The 20,145-nt window shown below is 42.0% G+C and overlaps 1 protein-coding gene across 2 annotated transcripts in view; it reads left to right on the top strand.

The window, feature by feature from the left end:
* The first annotated feature begins 271 nt into the window (after positions 1-271).
* The window catches only part of FHIP1A (FHF complex subunit HOOK interacting protein 1A), a 194,196-nt gene continuing 174,322 nt past the window's right edge, over positions 272-20,145 (top strand). The window contains exons 1-2 of one of the 2 annotated variants that reach the window (XM_045831717.1): positions 272-622; positions 12,266-12,427. The gene's annotated coding sequence lies outside the window, so the exon portion shown is untranslated. The remainder of the gene's footprint in view (positions 623-12,265; positions 12,428-20,145) is intronic. The other variant, XM_045831715.1, reaches the window with a different exon arrangement.

The raw sequence follows: 20,145 nt of genomic DNA, 5'->3' as shown, positions 1-20,145 counted from the left end.
GTTTAGTTTCCTGTGGGCGGCGTGTGTGTGTGGAGTGTGGATCCCGCGAGGGGCAAGCCCCCAAGGGCGAGTTGCCCTCCATTCGGTAGAGGTATAGGTTTCAGTGGAAACTTTCTGCTAGAGGCCCCTCCCCCTTCACCTTGGAAACTGGCACCTGGCGCAGCGTGTCCTGGGTGCAGGGGCGGGGCCAGGGCCGCAGCCCGGCTCCTAGTCCGGAGTGGCAGGTTGGTCCCCGCCCGGGTCCGGTCCCGCCCTCCCGGAGTGTGTGGAAGGGAGGGGAGGGGCGAGAGCGAATCGGGGACCCACGAGGCTCAGCCGCCCGCCCGCTGGTGATCCTTCGAAAAGAAAAGTTGCCCTCAGACCTCCTCCAGCTTGGCACTTCCTTCCCCTGGCGCTGCTGTTGAGGTGGAGTCGGGCGGGGAGGAGCCGGGCAGGAGCCGGGCAGAGACCTGCAAGGTCTCCGGGGACAGGCCGGCTCCCCTACCTCGGTACTCAGCACAGGTGTCGCCCCGGGTCTGCGTCCTCAGGTCCAGGCACAAACTTTCTGGATTGTCTGTCCCGGGACATTTGTCGGGCAAGTCCCACACCACGCGGGTAAGAGGCGCCACGGCCAGGGAGACAGGTACGTGGCATGCTGCTGTGAGATTGCACTTGAGGGATTTTTTTTGGTGGTTGTTGTTTTAACTTCAGGGGGTTAAGGGAGGAGGAGCCGAAGCGTCCCACCTTTTCTGCACCCCCTCCCCCAGCTGGGCCGGAGGAACAGGTTTGGGGTGGGGGCGGGGGTGGAGGACCCAATGGGAATATCCCAAACCAGATCGCCGGAGCGCCGAGTCGCAGCGGGTAGGTGGCGGCTCCCGGAGCTGTGGGACTGGGTGTTGCTCAGTGATAACCCCGGGGGAGAGAGAGCGAGCCAGCTCGTTTTGACGGAGAAAGATGTCATGAGGGCTCCTCACCCCTTTTCTCGGTCCCCGGGGTCAGAGAGCCGGGTCCTGCGGGAGGAACAGGGATCTGGGGCTCAGCTCTCCTCTCCAAACCTCCTCCTCGTTTACACGAGAGACAGAGGCGGCGCCACTTTGAGGTTTGCAGCACTTTATCGTTGTAAGGACTGACTTGTTTGGTGGCTGTTGCTCAATTTCAAAAGTTCTCAAGTGAAACTGCGTTCCTTGGGTCCTGAAGTTGTTGCGGATGGTGTGTTTGTGTGTGTCCCGCCTCGACCTCAACAAAGCTCCCTTGTTAACCCCACTTCTGCTAGAGAGGGGAACTAGCCGCTGTCCTATTTCAAGCGCGGCCAGAGCGAGGTGTTGGTGGCAGCAGTGGCAGCCGCGTTTGCTAGGGGCTTTGGGAATCACGTGAGCAGACCTGATGAATGAGCCCAGCTCTGGCCCACCCACCTGGATCCATCCCCTCTTCGCTGATCCCGCCTCCACCGTTCAGCAGGTGCCTCAGTCGTCCGGGGAAGGGGAAATTGCACCCGCGGGTTGGGAGAAGGAGCCCCAAACAGAGGAGAGGCAGCACTGAGGAATAGTAGTAAACAACACATACCAATTGTTGCTTCCCTAAAAACTGGCACTGCTCCCTCACTTCCCAGAAAGGGTCCTGCTATCAAATTCATCTCGTTAGGAAGTCAGGTGCTCTCTGCTACTAGTGATAGCAGCCCTGATGAAATTATGTAGGTCACTGGAAAGTATTTCCTGTTTAATCACCTTTTGTGCCATTGGTTAATGAGGGAAAAGATTTCCTCTCATTAATTAGTGCATCTTGCCTGCTTGGCAGGGTCACCTGCTTGACCCTCAGGTTTGTTGTCTACCTGTCACTAGACAGGATGTTATCCCCGAAGCTGCCCAAGCCTAGCGAACTATAGCTGAAGTCCCCATTTGGAGAACTCCAGTGGACTTCTCTGGACAGACATGAGTAAAGGCTGGTTTCTTTTAGTTCCAGTTAATCCCTTACTGCAGAGCTCCTAAGAACTGTGTCCATGCTTGTCTAGAAATAAGTTAAATTTGGGGTCCCCTTTGTCATTCGTCCTGTAGCTTTTGGAACAGGATTAAGCTGTGTGGGGCGGGTAGAAAAGGTAAGAGAAACCAAGAATCAATGAACTAGATTCAAAGGAAATTTAGAATAGCCTAATAATTTAGGCCCAGTTGCTTCACTAGCTTCCTCCTTGCCTCTGCGTGGAGACTCTGTAGGTTGTATCGCTTTTCCTGCAGGCCTTTGAAGGCCGGACATGAAAGGACTGCTTTACTACAGAGTCAGAGTAATGTATTGCTGGACAGTTCTTCATGACAACCTCCCGAGTTTGGTTCAGAACACTTTCTCTGCAGAGTTTTTTCTACAGTAATAGGAAGTCAGTAGATAATGCCTACAAGTCAAGAAGCAGGTATACAAAGAAATTATTCAGACATGTAGAGGTATATATTAGGAGAGACAAAGAAGAGTTGTCTAAGGAGCAACTTTTGAACCAGTTTCTGTATTACTTTTAAAGAGAAAATTTGATAAGAAAGCTTCCGCTCTCTCCAAATGTAAAACATAATTGTTCTCTTGGATCCCTCCTTAAATGCTTGATCTTTATTCTGTGTACATTTGTCTCATAGGGCAACACACTGGCCCTTTAATGAACTAGACCCTCAGATTCTGACCTTGGAACACAATTTACATCTGCTTCACTCTAACTCTCAGCTACTTCCAACTCTTAGTTTTTAGTCTAGGTAGGGAAGCAGTGCTCAAGAGTGATCAGTAACTTCAGGGACTTCATTTATGGGGATCTCTTAGTAAAGACAGTAACAGAAAATAACATTTCTGTAGTGCTTTATGATTAACAGTGTGCTGTGATTTAACTATTTTGTAGTGGGTGCTATTCTATTCCGACTACACGAGAGGAAAACAGATGAGAAGATAAGCAACTTTTAGGTGTGCACTTGGCTCCTGAATGTGGGAGACTCAAACCTGAGTTCAGGATTTCCGATTTAGATAAGGCCACGTTTTACATTTTTTCCCTGCTACCTCTTATAAAGTGTTTGGGTGTGCAAAGGGATCTTATTTCTTATTAAGCAGATGGTCCGTATATGGAGACAGGACTACACACATCTATATGTGTACGTAATATTTGTATCCTTTGCCTGTCCACAGTGTGGCTGTACCTAGAGAGATGGGTGGGTTGGATGAATAAATGCCCCCAATAAATTGAATAAAGAACTTCGGTAATGTCTAAAATTAAAAAAAAAATCAAGACATAGGAATGTGAGTGTGTGATTTATAAATAAGGAAGTAGTTACTAGAAAAAACACTTTGAAAATTGAAGGAGCATCTTTTGGGGAGTAGGACTCAGGATTAGGGGAAGCCAGGCAGGAGTCTACTGTTTGTGGCTAGTACCTTATATTTTATATTATGGACATGCATATTCTTTTAAAAATATCTTTTGGCAAGGACAGAGTAAAGGTCTGTTTTCAGAATTTTAGAGATTGCTTATTCCCAGTTCTTTCATTTTGCAGGTGAGGAAACTGAGGTATAGGAGTTTAAATGTTTTGTGAAGGTCACATGGCTGGAGAAACAAACCCTTCCCAGCACAAGTTCACAGCCGCCCGCGCCGCCCCCCCCGCCCCGGCAGGTGGAAATTTTGCCCAGGCTTGTAATTCCTCAATTACCTTTCTAGGCAATTTTCACTTCTCCTCTGTAGTTTTTACAATGTTTGAATAGGTTACGGGACAGTGGATTCAAAAGTGGTTTCTGTAATTACTCCTATTTCCATTATGAAAATGCTTCAAATATCTTTAGTCTGCAGACAAAATTTTTGGTTAATTCTATAATAACTTTTCATTAGAATTGAAGACACCTCGGCAGTTTGCGCGCAACTTTTTAGGGATTTACAGTGTTGCTCACTTGAATTTGATAAATACTGGAATTTGGGCTGAACTCTTATCCTGAGAAGCTGTGACTAACAGAAGACGCTAAGGGAGCTTTTCCAATATCTCTGTGTTCGTTGCTGCATTTTGAAGTTCTGAGAATAAGGATAGAGCTGTCTTCCACAAGAGAGGTACAGACAGATGACATTTTAGAGCTATTACATTAAAGTGTTAACACCCTAAGTTTTCCTTTTCTTTATACATAAGATTCTCTCCTACTTCCGCTCCACTTATATCGCCAACTTAACACTTTGTTCTTTTCTGATTATACACACAGCCTACATTATTTAACATTCAAACTTACAGGAATATGTAATTTTGAAAATAACAGCACACTGTAATCTTATATTCTGGAGAAACTGCTATAAATAGGTATATGTTTTTCTCCCAAAATTTCTCTTCATATTAAAATATGTTTACTGTTATTGTGATTATTAATAACCACAGGGGCAACACGGAACTACTTTCAACTTGGCTTCTGTTTTGAACCTAATGTGTCTTGAAAATGTTTGCATGACCATACACGTGGAGCATTCTGGCTGCACGTATTACATCACAGGTCATTTAAACAATTTCCCATTGTTGGATATTTGGGTTGCTTCCCATTTTTCAATACTAAGAGCAGTGCTTTAAAGAATGTCCTTAAAGTACACTTGTGTGAGTGTTTTCTGTGGGAAAATTTTGTGAAAGAGTCAGGGATATGAAAATATTAATCTTTTAAAATTTATACTTCCTCTAATAGTGTACCTTCAATGAAAACTGTATCAGTACCCTTTTTCCTGAGTGTATAAGACTAAAGATAGAAATTATTAATATATGACCAGACATTGAAACAGGTCATAGGAGCAAAAGGCTCTGAGCTCTCTCCTCATTTCCTCACATTTCAGGTTCTTTTCAGTTTAAATTTTTTCCCCAAGAGAAGGTAGTAATTGATAACAGCTATAAAAATACTCTGCAGTTGTTGGCAAGCTGCTAATTAGCTTTTATAGAGCATAGTTTTTTTTTTTTAACATTTTCTTAGCATTATTCTAGGGCATGCCATTAAAGAGTTCAGAGAATCCACTGAGCTTTGCAGAATGCAGAATGAGTATATTTTAGTTCCTCTTCTTGTATTTTTAAATTTTACTTCTGTTGAAGTATTAGTAATGGGTAAATTTTAAGAGCTTTAGGCTTTTAGAAAGTGCCAGGAGCTGATTTCACTCTTCTGTGTGTGGAAAGTGTGAAATAAGATAATTTGGCTAAATGTCATGACTCTGGCTCATTGAAGGAGGAACACTTCAGGAATTTCTGTGGCAAGTTTTTGTTGACCATCTTAGAGAGCTGGTTAATATTTTCATTGAGTCTAAGCTTTGTTCATAACTATTCAATGAAAGGATTATGTTTCATTCTTCAAAATTAGTGTCTTCAGTTTTGTTTGTGTTTAAGGAACTTGTACTTGAAGTTTACTCATTAGGTTGATTTTCTTTGTAGTATATCAGAATGAGTATAGGAAAATATAAATCAACATATACATGTTTATTCTTGCATAAGTATGTAGTGATATAAGCTGTGATTTGAAGATGTGGTTTTCAGTAGATCATTTAGCGTGAATACTTAATGCATCCTCAAAATGAAGTTATGTCTGTCCACATTTATTTTATTAGAAAAAATATTTTTGATACTTTTGTATGATAAATCTTCTTAAACAATTTCTTAGGATAGGGTAAACTTTATAGTTTGCATATACTCATTTTGATCTTTTTATGGGAAGACACAACTGTCTATTGTTCTTGATTATTGATTATTCTCTAATATGAAGTCACTTCTTTATACGTTGAATATTTTAAATCTCTCAATGTAACATTATATATGTTACAAAATGTTTACATTTTTGCTGATTTTAAGAAAAATGTAGTAGTTTGGACACATGAAAAATCTGACAATGGGACCTTCACTGACCTTGATTCACCTCAGGAAACACCAGACTGCCTGCTGTTCACCTGAGTTGTATTAGAAACTTAATAATCAGCTGAAGTCTGACCTTTTCTGAATTTCCTCCTTGCTCTTCTCCACTGTGCTACAGTTCAGGACCTTGCAGGTGAAAACTAGACCCAGGAGTTGCTATTGGTGAATCAGCTTGTAACTCGTGTTAAAGTGTCTGTAGACCGATTTTGTTGTTGCTTTCCTTTGTTTTTCTCGTAAAGTAATCCTGCCTCTTGGTCATATTTTAGGGTTGGTTTGTCACTGAGCAGTGGGCTCTCCTTCACAGTGAGTCACACAACTGGTGGGTCTGATGAGGCTTCCTGACTCAAGTCAGACTGACTCGACCTGCTGTCCTCTGAGCTCCTGTCAGTACAGGCGCCTTCCTTGTGTGGATAATTTCTCAATCTGCCTTCTTGTTGCTGACTTTTGTAATCCTAGGCTTGCTCTTCCAGTTCCTGCTGGATAGGGTTAGAAGTAACTCTGCATCTTAATCATCTAGCAGAGAACCTTTATACCGAATAGAATTCCCATATATGTTTGTTGATAATCTGCCTCTTATTACCACATGGGCAATTACAATTTTTAAAATCTTCTGGCCCCAGTTTTTTTTTTCTCTAGTCCATTCCATGCCATGGGCAGTTTGACTTTATAAAGCACAGCTCTGACCATGTTGCTGATCACGGTCCTGTTGCCCACTGGGAAATGACTCTACTCAAGGTGTGATGGTTTATTTTACATGTCAACCTGACTGGGCCTTAGGCTGCCCAGGTATTTGGTCAGCATTATTTTGGGTATGACTGCGAGGGTGTTTCTGAATGACACTAACGTTTGAATCTGTTGACTTAATAAAGCAGATAGCCTTTCCCATTGCTGGTGGTGTTCATTCAATCTGTTGAAGACCTGAACAGAACAAAAAGGCTGAAGCAGGGAGAATTCACTCTCTTTGCTGGACTGTGTTTGAGCTAGGACATTGATCTTCTCTGCCTTCTTTGGACTCAAACTTGGACTTGAGCTTGAACTATGCTATAGGCCATCTTGCTTCTCTCCTTGCTAACTGCAGATGTTGGGACTTCTCAGCCTTCATAATTGCATGAGCCAATTCCTTATACTAAATCAGCCTCTCTGTCCCTGTCTCTTTCTCCTTTATGTGTCAGTCTCCCATTGGTTCTGTTTCCCTGGAGAACCCTGACTAATCTGAGAGGCATCTGTGATATGCTGCCCTGTGCGGATCTGTGCTCTGGCTGCCCAGGGATCTGTTCCTCCTTCCTGAGCCACACCCTTCCTGTTCCTTTTTCTTCGTTTCTCCTGGGACTAATCCTTCTTCTTCCCAGGTATTTCAGTAATGTGCACTCTTCAAAGCCTAGTGCTGAGGCTGTGTCCTCCTCTAAGCCTTTCTTAGCTGTTTTTTCCTGTGGTAATTTCCTGGTATCTGAACCTCTGTACTGAAATTTTAGGAACTTAGTCATTTTCTGACTTCTAGTGCTATCTTTTACATATTTGTCCTTGTTTCCAACTAGATTATAAACTCCTTTAGGAGCCAGACCAGGCTCTGTACTGCCAAATCCTCTACTGCTCTTTGTGTTGCCTTATGCTTAGTAGGTGGCCAGTGAATATTTACTAGTATGTATACATTTTAAAGCACTAAGATCTACCTGGGAAAGGAAAGGTAAGTGTGGTATTGAGCCTGTGGAAGAAATGCCTAATTTATTTCCCACAGGGCCTAGAGCTCTTTATCAATGCAGTACTCTAGAGAGACTGCTAGTTGTTTGGGGTTGTTACTAGAAATGAAACCTATATATCATCCCTGACCTAGAGCCAACTTTTCCTAAGAAAAAAAATTGAGTCGTATTTTAAGTCCCGTTGAATTAGCCCTTTCCTGAGGTACTGGTTTGCAAATATTTTTGCTGTTATCAGCTTTGCTCTTATCTCTTATAATTCCTTCTCTTGGCCTCTGGTTAAGTCTTTTCATATCTTCCTCTGTAATTATGCTATGTAGCATATTTGTGCCAATAATTTTGAACAAGGGTGAAGGGGAAGAGATATGGAAAATGAGCTATGTATAGGCAATTTGAATTTGCCAAATTTTATGCAAATTTTATTTAAGCACAGTATGATTTTCCTTATTTTTCCTGTAATTGATGTAGTTTTTGAGGAACATCATTGGCCATCAGAGCTCCTCCTGCTCTTTGGCTTATCTTTTAAACTCAAAGTATTGCAGACCCTCTGCCCTGCACTTTCCATCCTCCTTACCCTGAGCTCCTGCACTTTCTTCTGACATGTACTGCACTTGACTCACTCATTAGGTGCATTGTGTACTGACTGTCTTCCTGAATAAGAATATAAAGCTCCACGAAGGGCTGGGATCTTTGGCTAAATTACTGTTGGCTGTCTTTGACTATGCATCTCAACACGTAGGCCAGGGCCTGACCTTCAGTAAGTATTTGTTGAATTGAGTGGGAGTTTGCTAACTTGAAGCCCTTCATCCCCCACATCCCCTTGGTTGTTTGGTCTTCCTTTTTTTTCTGTTGTACCCTCTGAAAGGCCTCTGTTCCCTCCTTCCTTCCTTCCTTCCTTCCTTCCTTCCTTCCTTCCTTCCTTCCTTCCTTCCTTCCTTCCTTCCTTCCTTCCTTCCTTCCTTCCTTCCTTCCTTCCTCCTCCCTCCCTCCCTCCCTCCCTCCCTCCCTGCCTCCCTCCCTCCCTTCCTTCCTTTTTTGCTGAAGACTATTTCTTTCTAGAGCTAGTTAGTTCTTTCACCATACAACCACCTGTTCCCCTGGTCTGTGCCTTTGTAATAGCCATATCAGTAACAGAAGTAATTTATAGTCCCTTGGCTGTTCATGGTTTACAAAGCACTTTCACATATAAGATCTCATTTGAGGTATTCTTCAGTCTGTGACAGCAATGTATTCGTCAGGGCCCGCTGTTCACCAAAGTGTTCCAGTTGGCAAAATCTTGTCTCACCAGGGATGATCGCATTCTTCATTATATGCCAAGCATACATTCCCCTTGGCTTTGCTGTTGCTAAATTATATACAAGGACTCTGCCTCTTTGATGTCTTCTGGCCTTCTAGGATCACCCGCTTTAATCCCCAGAAGAGTGCCTATGTAGTATAAGGGCCTCAGGTAGAGTGAGAAAAATAGAAAGGAAAAATAAAAAAGAAACAAGCAACCCATAAGTGCATTAATGGGACACCTCAACAGAAGATTGCTACCTAGGTGCTGAACAACTACTGTTGCCTCAAAGTTAATTTGCTAGCTGGAACAGTCCATGTGGACGTGTTCAGCAGGAAGTGGAAGCGCAAGTATGGAAATGGGAAGTTTGGCTGTAGAAATGAGAACCGTTACTTTCAGGTCCTCCACCAGTAAATTGCCGTCACTGTCCTCTTGGCCTCTCTCTTGGCTAAGCTATGAAGACAGAGACGTTTTCTTCCTAAAGGCCTTCTGTTCTTGCCTGTAAGCCATGGGAGTGCTCAATAACTATTAGTGTCTCATAATGACACAGGAATATTCCTCTGAGCAGTCGGAGAGCTGTAGGCATGTCACACATTGACAGGTACTCACAAATCTCTTTTTGCTGTTGTGAAATATTACTGCCAGGGGAGTTGTATACGACTTGTTTTGACAGAGTGGTCTTAAATATTCATTCCTTTTACCCATTACTTTAAGGGAAATGCTAGCATTTAGTCTTTAGGCTTCCAATAGTAATTTTGGAGAAATTGTATTATAACCTCCTTCAAGACTCTGATTTTCACGTGGCTCATTTATTTATGCATTAACGTATTAATATTATTATTTTTAATGATGGAGGAACATGCACTTTGAGGTTAGTGGGAAGTCAGAGGTTACATGGAGGTCTTGGGTCCATTGTTCTCAATGGTAAGTTAACAAGCAAGTATTTATTACTGTGGGAGGCAGCGTGAGCATAGTGGAAAGAGGACAAAATTTGGATGAGCTCCAGTTCCAATCCCCGCTCTACCATTTAGTAAATGTATGACTTTGGACAAGTAAGTTTGCTATGATGACCCTTCGCTTCCTCATCTTGAAGTGGAGTTAATAATGCTCCTCCCAGGAGTTTCTGTGAGGATTAAATAACATAGCAGATTCGAAGCGCTTAATATGGAAGCAGTCATCAATCCAAGGCTGTTGTTATTTATGTGCTGAGGCTCTGTTAGCTCTGTTTTAGGGGATGTTGGGGGGCTTTCAAAAGGTGTGTAAAATATATGCGTGTGAGGCCACGAAAGATGGCAACGAACACATATTTGACACACAAAATCAGGACGGTATGAGATGAAGTGTTATTTGTACAGAAAGTAAGTACAAGAAACCAGAAAGGTAGAGGTTGTTGTGGTCATAGTCTTCAAGAATCATGGTAGAGATTGTGTCGTAAATTGTGCCTTCTCATTGTAAATTATAGAAATTAAACTGTGTAGAGGGTTATTTACTGGTCTGCATAGCCGGGGAAGCCCAAGCTGGAAGCTTCTGTACCAGCAAGACTCTCTGTCTGCAAGCTCTGCTTCCTTGTCGGCTTCCCCTGCTTGGCCATGGTGCGGCTGCTAGCAACCAAGGAACCCCCTGGGGAGGTCCCGACCTTCTTCCCCCTGGTCTGAATCTCAAAATCCCAGGAGTGGCTCTGCTTGGCCTCGCTCGGGGGACATCCTTATACTAGTGGCCAGGGGTATACATTATCTGGTGGTCGGCAACCCCATGTAGAAATACATAGGGTGGGGAGGAGGAACAGTTTATAAGAAAGGAGGGCACTGGACAGCAGGAGCAGGAGGTGTGGTTACTCCCGACGGGGAGAAGGACGGCTTTAGCTCTTTGCAGGGAGAGAGGCAGGTGTGTAGATCACTCAACCAAAGACACAGTTGAGAATGAAAAGTTGGTTTATATTAGTCAAATAGGACAAGGTAGACTCTCAGAGTGAATGGTTTGGAGAGGTCGGTTGAGGAGTGTGGACTGATACGATAGGGCATAAATCTGAAGAACTGATATCAAATTGACATAGTTATGTTGGATCCTGGCTTTCTTTTCTTCTTTAAAAAAAATAAGTTCCCTATTGTAGGCTGACAATTTGAACTGGTAACTTGAGGACTAAGTCGAGTGCAGTTGAGAGGTCACACTCACTGAGTGTACACAAGGTGGTCTTTGTATTCAAGAGACAGACGTCCATTCTGGCACTCCCTTAAAAATTAGATATCAGCAAGCATCTATCTTACAGGTTTTTTTCCAGGAAAGGCATTTCAGAGAAACCAAATAGATGGTTTGGACAAAATCTTGTTTTTAGAAGGATTCCAGCTAATAAATGCAGAAGGAATGATACAAATAAAATGTTACCATTTTGTTACCCTTAATGAAATAACAGGTCTAGGCAATAATCACCAATGACTGCTAAACTATTAGGTCAAAGGCTGATGGGGAACTTCATAACCGATAGATTAGGCTAATAACCCCTGAACCCACTGATCAATCTTAACGTTACAAAAAGGGAAAGAAGTAGATACTACATGCATCTTAATTTGATGGAATAGGAAACACACAGGACTATTTGTGAAGTTTCTAGCTAAAATCTGAATGTGCTTCTGATCAACCTTTAGATCTAACTGCTAGTTTATAAAAGCATGGTAGAAAGAGGACCTTGTTAAACAATAGAGACGTAATTAGCCAAATCCAGAATGTAGAAATTGCTATAGGGCATATAACTCAGTTTATTTAATAAATAAATGGCAAGAAAAACAAAGAAGGAAGAGAAACTATTACGAAGAGACTTAAGGTACATATCAACTGTGTTTGGATCTTGATTTGGGTACATCGACTATACAATTATAAATTATAAGACCATTTGGGAAATATTTATTTATTTATTTATTTATTTATTTATTATTGTTGTTCCATTTGGGAAATATTTAAACTCTGATTGGAGATGAGATAAATTAAACGACTTTTTAAAAGGAATGATAGCCCTGGCCAGTGGCTTACTTGGTTGGAGTGCCATGCCATACACCAAAGGGTTGTGGGTTTGATTCCTGGTCAGAGCACATACCTAGGCTGCAGGTTCGATCTCTGGCCAGGCATGTATGGGAGGCAACTGATTGATGTTTCTCACATTGATGTCTCTCTCTCCCTCTTCCCCTTCCTCTTTCTCTAAAATATAATAAAAGGAATGATAGTGGTATTGTTATTTTTAAAAGACTCCTTATATCTTGAAGATATACACTGAATTTTTTCCAGACTATATGATATTGTATTAGCTTCCTATGGCTTCCTTAACAAATTGCCACAGGCTGGGTGGATTAAACAACAGAAATTTGTTCTCTTGTAGTTCTGGAGGCCAGAGATCAAAAATCAGGGTGCAGGCAGGCCCTGCTTCCCCTGAGATTCTAGGGCAGAATTCTTGTCTCTTCCAGTCCTGGTAGCTGTCCTCAGCTGAGGCTGCGTCTCGCTCGGCTCCGTCTCGCTCGGCTCCGTCTCACATGGCCTGCTCCACCTGTAGCTGTGACAAAGCTCCCTCTGCCTGGCCCTTACAAAGATTCATGTGACTGCATTTAGGTCTACTTGGATAATCCAAGGTAAATTCCTTCTTAAGATCCTAAATCATGGTCATATCTTTTGCCATATAAGTTAATATTCACAGCTTCTAGGGATTAGAAAGTGATATATCTTTGGGGGCCTTTTTTTTTTCTTATCTCAGATCTGAGATCTGAGATTTGCTTTTTAAACAATCCAGCAGAAGCAAGGAATTCAAATGAGATATTCTGATTTGCTGAATTTGATGATTAATTTTCTGACTAACTCAGGACAATTCGTTGTACTATTATTCTCTCACACCAAGATTCCTTAGTAATCGGTTTTTCTCAGAACCTGAAAAATACCTTATAACCCCTGATAGTATCAATACAAACTTCATTTTTTCTGTTAATAAATTAGGCGTGAGCTTCTAATCCTTCACATTTTGACTACATTTTAATTTTTTTGAATTAAAATACTATGTTTCTTAATTTTAGAGGGAGGAAGGGGGAGCGAGAGGGGAACATCAATGTGAGAGAGAAACACCCATCAGTTACCTCCCATACACCCTTACCAGGGGCCAGACCCACAACCTAGGCAGGGGCCCTGACCAGGAATCAAACCCGCAACCTTTTGGTTTACGGTATGACACTCCAACCATCCGAGCCACACCGGCCAGGGCTTCACTACTTTTTTCGCCATTTCTTTGTGCTTCTCAAGAAAAGTAAAGGGTGAATGAAAATCTCCTCATTTGAGATTCAGAAATTGTGAGATGTCAGATGACCTGAAGCTTAGATACGATAAGCCTCTCTCCCTTCCTTACTTAAATATCGGTGAGTGCATGAAGCAGCATGGTTATTTTGGAGACTCGTGGGCAAAGTGACTTATCAGGGCATCTTTGTCAAGCAGACGAAATCATGAAAGGCTCAACAGTTTTATTATAGGGCCCGTCTTTCGACTGTGTCTCCCCGTGATCCCGCACTGTCCGAGTGAACTGCAACTTGGCACACAGAGTGCATTCCCTGGCAGAGCTCGGCAGTGATTACTGTTTTTCTGCAAATTACTCTTTTAGGTAGGATTACAGTGTACTAAGGCTTGAGAGTTGAATTCCTAAGTTCAATGTATTTTATTCTGTTTTTTTCCTTAAAAACCAAAAATTAATGAGATTTTCATGATTTCTCTTTCTCACTCCTGTGCTGGAAAGATTTCAAGGAATATAGTTAAAAATAACCACAAAGGACAAAGCACAGCATTTCTCAAAGAGCTATTCTGGTATATCAGAAGTATGATATTTCTTAAAATACCACTATATATTCAACTCAGGGTCAAGTATATGTGTTATAAATGATAATGACTGTCATGGTACTGCTGTAGACTCTTCAAGCTACTTCACATATACTTACTATTTTAATGGTTTTTTTTAAAGGAAGGAACCCTGGCTGGTGAGGCTCAGTGGACTGAGTGCCAGCTTGCGAACCAAAGGGTTGCTGGTTCGATCCCCAGTCAGGGCACATGCCTGGGTTGTAGGCTAGGTCCCCAGTAAGGGGCACATGAGAGGCAAGCTCACATAGATGTTTCTCTCCCTCTCTTTTCCCCTTCCTTCCCCTCTCTAAAATAAATAAACAAAATCTTTAAAAAAAAGGAACACAGAAATTGATATGTAGAATCTCTGATTAATTGTCCAGATTCTGAGAGGAACTGATTACTAATGCCTGGATTCTGACTTAAACTGCCAAAAGCAGCATGTTTAAAAGTGCATTTTAGCCTTTAGAAGTCAGTTTTTTCACATAGAGTGGCTTTATATTTTTTCCTTAGTGTTAGTGTTTTTTTTGTTTTGAATTTATTTCTTTCCAAGTTAAAAGCTGCATTTTGTAGAAGTGGTATAAACTTTAGTTGCAAAATCTCAAAATTAGACCATCTTCTTTTAGCTCATAGAATTAGCATGTAGCTGCTAATTGATATACAAGACTACTAAAACCCAGGTCCCTCTTACATGTTTGTTCTGAGCTGCGGTACAAACTGGGCTGTCAATGTCAGACACAAAAGCATGTGGCCAATTTGCTACAAAATTAGCCTTTCTGTGGTGCATGTGATGATATAGTGTATAAGGCTGACTGCATTGAACTTCTTATTGTATTACTGTGATGTTGTAATCCAGGCTTATGGGAAAGCTGTATTTTTTTTTAATAGAGTGGACTAGAGATGGCATGTTATACTAATGTAGATATAAAAATGACTTTTCCATGTGGGCAAAGTCATTGGTGAGGGGAGAGATTTAAATCTTTGCAAGCCTCTTGGCCATTCCAGTTGCTTACTAAATGGTTTATTTATGAAACTTGATGGTGATTATTAAATATCTCAGGCATTTCATCTGTTTAAAGTTGTAAAATCACCCAATTTATGTACGCTGTAATAAAGGAGAAATGATGTACGGAAATAATCAAGATAGTGGTTTACATTTCAGCTGATATAATGTCATGGTAATCTGTTCTGCATTTTTTATTGTTTGCTTTTGTGCAAGGAAGACATTTTTACTCAGTAATATTCTTTAAGATATAGATTCTTTTATTACCAAGGTGTAACACAATTTTGCAGGAACAAACATTTTTACATAAAATGAAGTACTTCCTAAGTTTTGTTTTTATCTTTATTGCTTTTTCTTTATATAAAAGAAGAAAATATGATGCAGAAAGCTGATTGAAAAAGACACCTAATATTTGCATGATGCTCTTTGGTTTGCAGATAATTAACAAATAAGGAACTCTTAGGCAAAACAAAAGCTTTGTCTTTGACTAAATAATGAATATAAAATACCATTCAACCCTTTACTGATTTCATACCCTTGACATCTGTCACATCCACTCATTTATCTGTGTTAACTCCACTCTCTCTTCTAGATGATTGTGTTTAGTAGCTTCCTCACTGGTCTTCCTGCTTCTACCTTATCCACTCCCTAGCTGGTTCTTCTCTCCAGCCTTAGTCATTTTTAAAGAATGTAGATTTCATGGTGTCATTTTCTTTCTTTCTTTTTCTAAACATTTTGTTTATTTTTTTTTAGAGAGTGGGGAAGGGAGGGAGAAAGAGAGGGAGAGAAACATCACTGTGTGGTTGGTTGCCTTCCGTGCAGCTCCACTGGGGACCTGGCCCACAACCCAAGCATATGCTCCAGGAATCAAACCGGTGACCTCTGGTTCACAGGCCCACGCTTATTAATCCACTGACCTACACCAGCCAGGGCTCATGGTGTCATTTTCCTCTCCCACCTGCTCATCATTCTTAAGGTAAATAAAGATCCTTATGTGTGCCGGGCTCTGTGGAATCCAGCCTAACTACCTGGCCAACCTCATCTCGTGCCATTCTCTTACTTGCTCTCAATTCTTTAGCACCACTGTCTGTCTTTCAGTCCTTAATGTGCCCACATGCTTTTAAAAAAAACACGGAGCCTTTGCACACGCTGCTCTCGACTCAGACCACCCTTTCTCCCGACCTCTACCACCTCCACACCTCTCAGTCCCCTTTGCTCAATTGGGTAACCCCTATTTATCTTCGGCTCAAACCCCATTTCCTCAGGGAAGCCTGTTTACACGTGGGTGGGTCTCACTTTTACAGGCTTTTACATTATCATTCCCTCATTGGGCTTACTGTTCTTATTTATGTGTTTATATGTTAATTGTCTTCATGAGGGCAGGTAACCTGCCCTCACCATTTTTGTTCACCATTAGATCCCTAAGATGGTACAGTAACTACCACACATTAGATGCACATAAATATTTGTTGAATGAGTGAATAACATGAAAAACTGAATCAGATATCACCGTTGCCTAATCGATGAGTGCACACATAATGCCAATACCGAAGACATTCGTTGTAAAAGTGAATGGGGCCTACAAAGCGGTCCTATAGGGATGGTGCCTGCTCCCTCCACAGTGCCGCTGTTAGAAAGGAGTTTTGGAATGATTTTAAAGAATTGTCTTTAGAAGTAGTTTATAAGCCACATTAGAAAATCACCTAAGCTTTCGTTAAAAATAATATCCAGCTTGACTATTCTTTTTATTTTCTAAATGTACTTCCAGCTTACAGAGAGCAAGTCCCACTTTCAAAAGAACCAAATTTGCTGTAGTTGGAAATTTCAAAAGAATGTTATATGCATGAAAGCAATCATAAAGGAGTTGTTCCTCAAATATTTTGAGCATTGGCAGGCGTTTTGTAATAAGCATGTAGTCTTTGAAGGGACTCATACCCCTGTGGATGTGTGGGTTCTGCTCTTTCTGTTAAAATCTTCCATGAAGTCACTCTTCATGTTATAAAGGCGGCCCCCTTTCTGGCCATGAGGCAGAGGGATATATTTTTCTTAAGTTATTTACTTCTTCCTTGTGCTTTTTTATCCTCCACAGGCAAAAAGGGTCTTGGGGTTTTTCTTTTCTTTCCCTTCCTAACTTCCTCCTTCTTTTCTTTTCTTTTCTTTTCTTTTCTTTTCTTTTCTTTTCTTTTCTTTTCTTTTCTTTTCTTTTCTTTTCCTTTCTTTTCTTTTCTTTCTTTCCTCTTTTCTTTTTTCTTTTCTTCCTCCCTTTCTTTCCCTCTCTCCTCCCTCCCTTCCTTCCTTCCTTCCTTCCTTCCTTCCTTCTCTTCTCGCTCTCCTCTCCTCCCTCCCTTCTCCCTCCCTCCCTCCCTCCCTCCCTCCCTCCCTCCCTCCCTCCCTTCCTTCCTTCCTTCCTTCCTTCCTTCCTTCCTTCCTTCCTTCCTTTTCTTTCTCTCCCCCCTTTTTCTAACCAGAAAGAAATCTAATAGGGAATTGACTTAACCATTATAAAGTGCTTTAATTTTTTTAGATGTTGAGTGCTGTGTTTAGCAAAAATCCCTGTTAGTGCAAAATATCACAGAACTGGGACCACATTCTTCCACTGAAAAGTATCAGAGATTCTTGCCAGTTCTGCTATTCAGGCTTATTTATGCGATACTTTTATTGATTTAGCCACAAACACTGAACCTCTTGTGGGCTAGGTATTGCCCTTTTACCTCCTGATTTTGGAAGAAAGTTGCTGTGTGTACTGCCTTCCTCCAATAGCTCAGATTAGCATTGATTTTAAGTAGGAGTAACTGATTTTAAAATAACATATACACGCCTGGGCCTCTTAATCTGTGGGGACACTTTTGGGTTTACTGAACTGATAACTGCAGCTGTTGAAGATTATCTTCAAGCAGGGCATATGCTACATCTCCATACAGGTCGCCATTAACACTGTTCTTTTTGCTTGTTCACCTTTAAGAAAAATGTACTCAACTCAACATGATGTGGATGCTTTCCAAATAGCAAACAGCTCTGTAAGCTAACATTTTAGTGGCAACTCTTAGTTACGTGGCCAGTAACAAAAGTTTTATTGACCCTTTATTCTCAAATGTTCTTGTTTGCACCTGTCCAACAGAGATTTGGCTTTCATTTGCTTTTTATTTGGTGCAGTACCTGCCAGTGAAGTCTCACATTTCCATACTGCTTCAGTGCTGACAGTATATACTTAGGCAAATACAATTTTTGTGCCTAGCACAGAACAATCTTTTGAGTATGACTCTTGTTCATTTGTATATGCTTTTTGTCAAATAAGGGTCTTAGAGAAAGACCTTGCAATGTTTGTGCAGAAGAGTAGCTATGTTCTCTGCCCATCTGTGGGAATCTCAGTGAATCTGGGTCATAACTTTGTACTCATATCAGTGGCATTCATCTGTGTGAGCCCTGGCCAACCACGCCTACCTCCAAATGGAAATATTGTCCCCAGAGGGATTTAAATACTGTCAAATGCATTTTGACTGAGATGCACTTACTTTAGCATTAAGCCCTTTATTGTTATTTTTTTTATAGATCATCCAGTCTTAAGCTGGAGTCATGTTATTGTGTAATGCATTTAATGGGTATAGTTCTCCCGCTCACCACTGATCTGATTGTTGCGCTCTTTCCTGTGAGGGGTGTTGAGGGGAAGAATTACTCTTCTGTGTGAGGTAGTGGCATCTTGGGACATTGTTTTGCTGTGGCTCCAGGAAGTCTTAGGAGTGCTCACAATACTGTGTGCGAGTCACCTGTGCCCATCGGGTGAGCGCGGACATGCTGTAAGGTAATGAAAAGTTAATGGGGAATTAATACCTTGTGAACATAATCCCCTGCTATTTTAAATAATGACCTACTAAGTTCAGACAACGCATATTAAAATATCCGAACTGGAGTTGAACAATTTAAAACTGGTACAGAAGGGGTAATGAAGGATTTAGAACAGATTATTCATTTAGCTGTGAAGGAAACAGGCTGCTTTGCATGACAGGTTTCCTAATCCTCTTTCAAAGGTGAGGTGGAATCTGTGCTCCTGGTCCTGTGGGTAGTCAGTGCCGGGGCGGGGAGCAGGGAGGGGGAGGGCGGGACCCAGACCTCTGTGGCAGCGTGGCTGGTGGTCTCTACCCCTCTGCAGTGCTGGCTTTCTCCTCGGGCGAAGGCGTTCTGTGACATAACAAATAACACAGACTCCTCTTATGGACAGAAGGAGGCAAATGCAGATCTAACAGATAGATTAATAAATAACTTGAGTTTTTATCGAAGCAGCAATTCAATAGGAAGGTGTTAAGGGCCTGGCACGTATGAAGCACTGTGCTGTGTGCTAGAGAGGATACTGAGATCACCAACTGTCAGAGCTTGTACAAAAAAAAAGGAAAGAAAAATATATATATATAACTTTTGTACAAGGCAAAATTCATTCACTGAGCAGACAATTATTTGACACCTGTGGTGTGCCAGCCTGGGCTGGACACTGCAAATCATTTTTATGTACTTGTCAGTTCATCCTAAACTTTTGATCAACCCCCTATGTGCCAGGCAGTGTTCTAGATCCTGGGGATATAGTCGAGAACAAAGCAAGGTCTGGATTCTCACTGAGTGTTCATTTTAGTGGGAAGGAGGCGGACGATAAATAAGCAAGTCAAGACCTGCTCTGCAGAGAATTAAAAGGGGAGGGTGTGCAGGGAGGAACTGGGTGGCTTCCCTGGATTGCCAAGGTAAGTACGACATGATCTTTGCCCTGGAGAAGACAGACCTATAAACAGTTAACTGCAGAATGATTCAATGCATGCAAGGATTGACGTAGGGACAAAATGCCTGGGTGAGGCCGACTGTGGAGAGCCTTGCATAAATCCTCATGCGAGAGCTGAGGGATGAGTGTAAGCAGCCTGCTGACCGGTCCAGAGGTGTGCTTTGGGTGGTGATTGTGGAGCATTCTGAAATACGGGCTGGACAGGGGAGAGACTGATGCTAGAATGTGGTCATCCCTCTCTGGAATTACAGCCCCAGACAAGTGCAGGGGGTGGGAAAGAGGAGGAAGTGTCACTTCTCAATGAGAGAACTGGGAAGGCTTCCGGAGTGTGGTGACATTTAAAACTGGTCTTGAAACCTGCAGAGATAAAGGGGAGGGCATCTTGTGGTTATATTGCCATGAACAATAGAGGGAAGGTGCAGCCTGTTTTGGCCGTGGCTAGGCTGATAGACTAGCTGGAGCATATGCTATTTGAGAGAGAAAGCTGTGGGCAGTGGGAGAGTAGGTGTGATGAACTGGGATGCTTCAGGTAAGCAGAGGGAAGCTGTGGAAGGTGTTTTAGTAGACTCACATAATCACAGCCTTAGGAATTGTTCTTGCTGTAGTATAAAAGAAAATGGAGTGGGGAGACAGAGGTGGCTAGGAGATAATTCAGGAGCTGTTGTGTGGGCCCTGACTAATTAGGGAGCTGATCCAGGAAGATGGCCCCGGGC

This window comes from Phyllostomus hastatus, unplaced genomic scaffold, assembly GCF_019186645.2.
Source record: "Phyllostomus hastatus isolate PE091 unplaced genomic scaffold, TTU_PhHast_1.1 phas_contig_159, whole genome shotgun sequence".
Taxonomy (NCBI): domain Eukaryota; kingdom Metazoa; phylum Chordata; class Mammalia; order Chiroptera; family Phyllostomidae; genus Phyllostomus; species Phyllostomus hastatus.
Note: the sequence above shows the minus strand (reverse complement) of the source record. Positions and strands in the feature narration are given on the sequence as shown.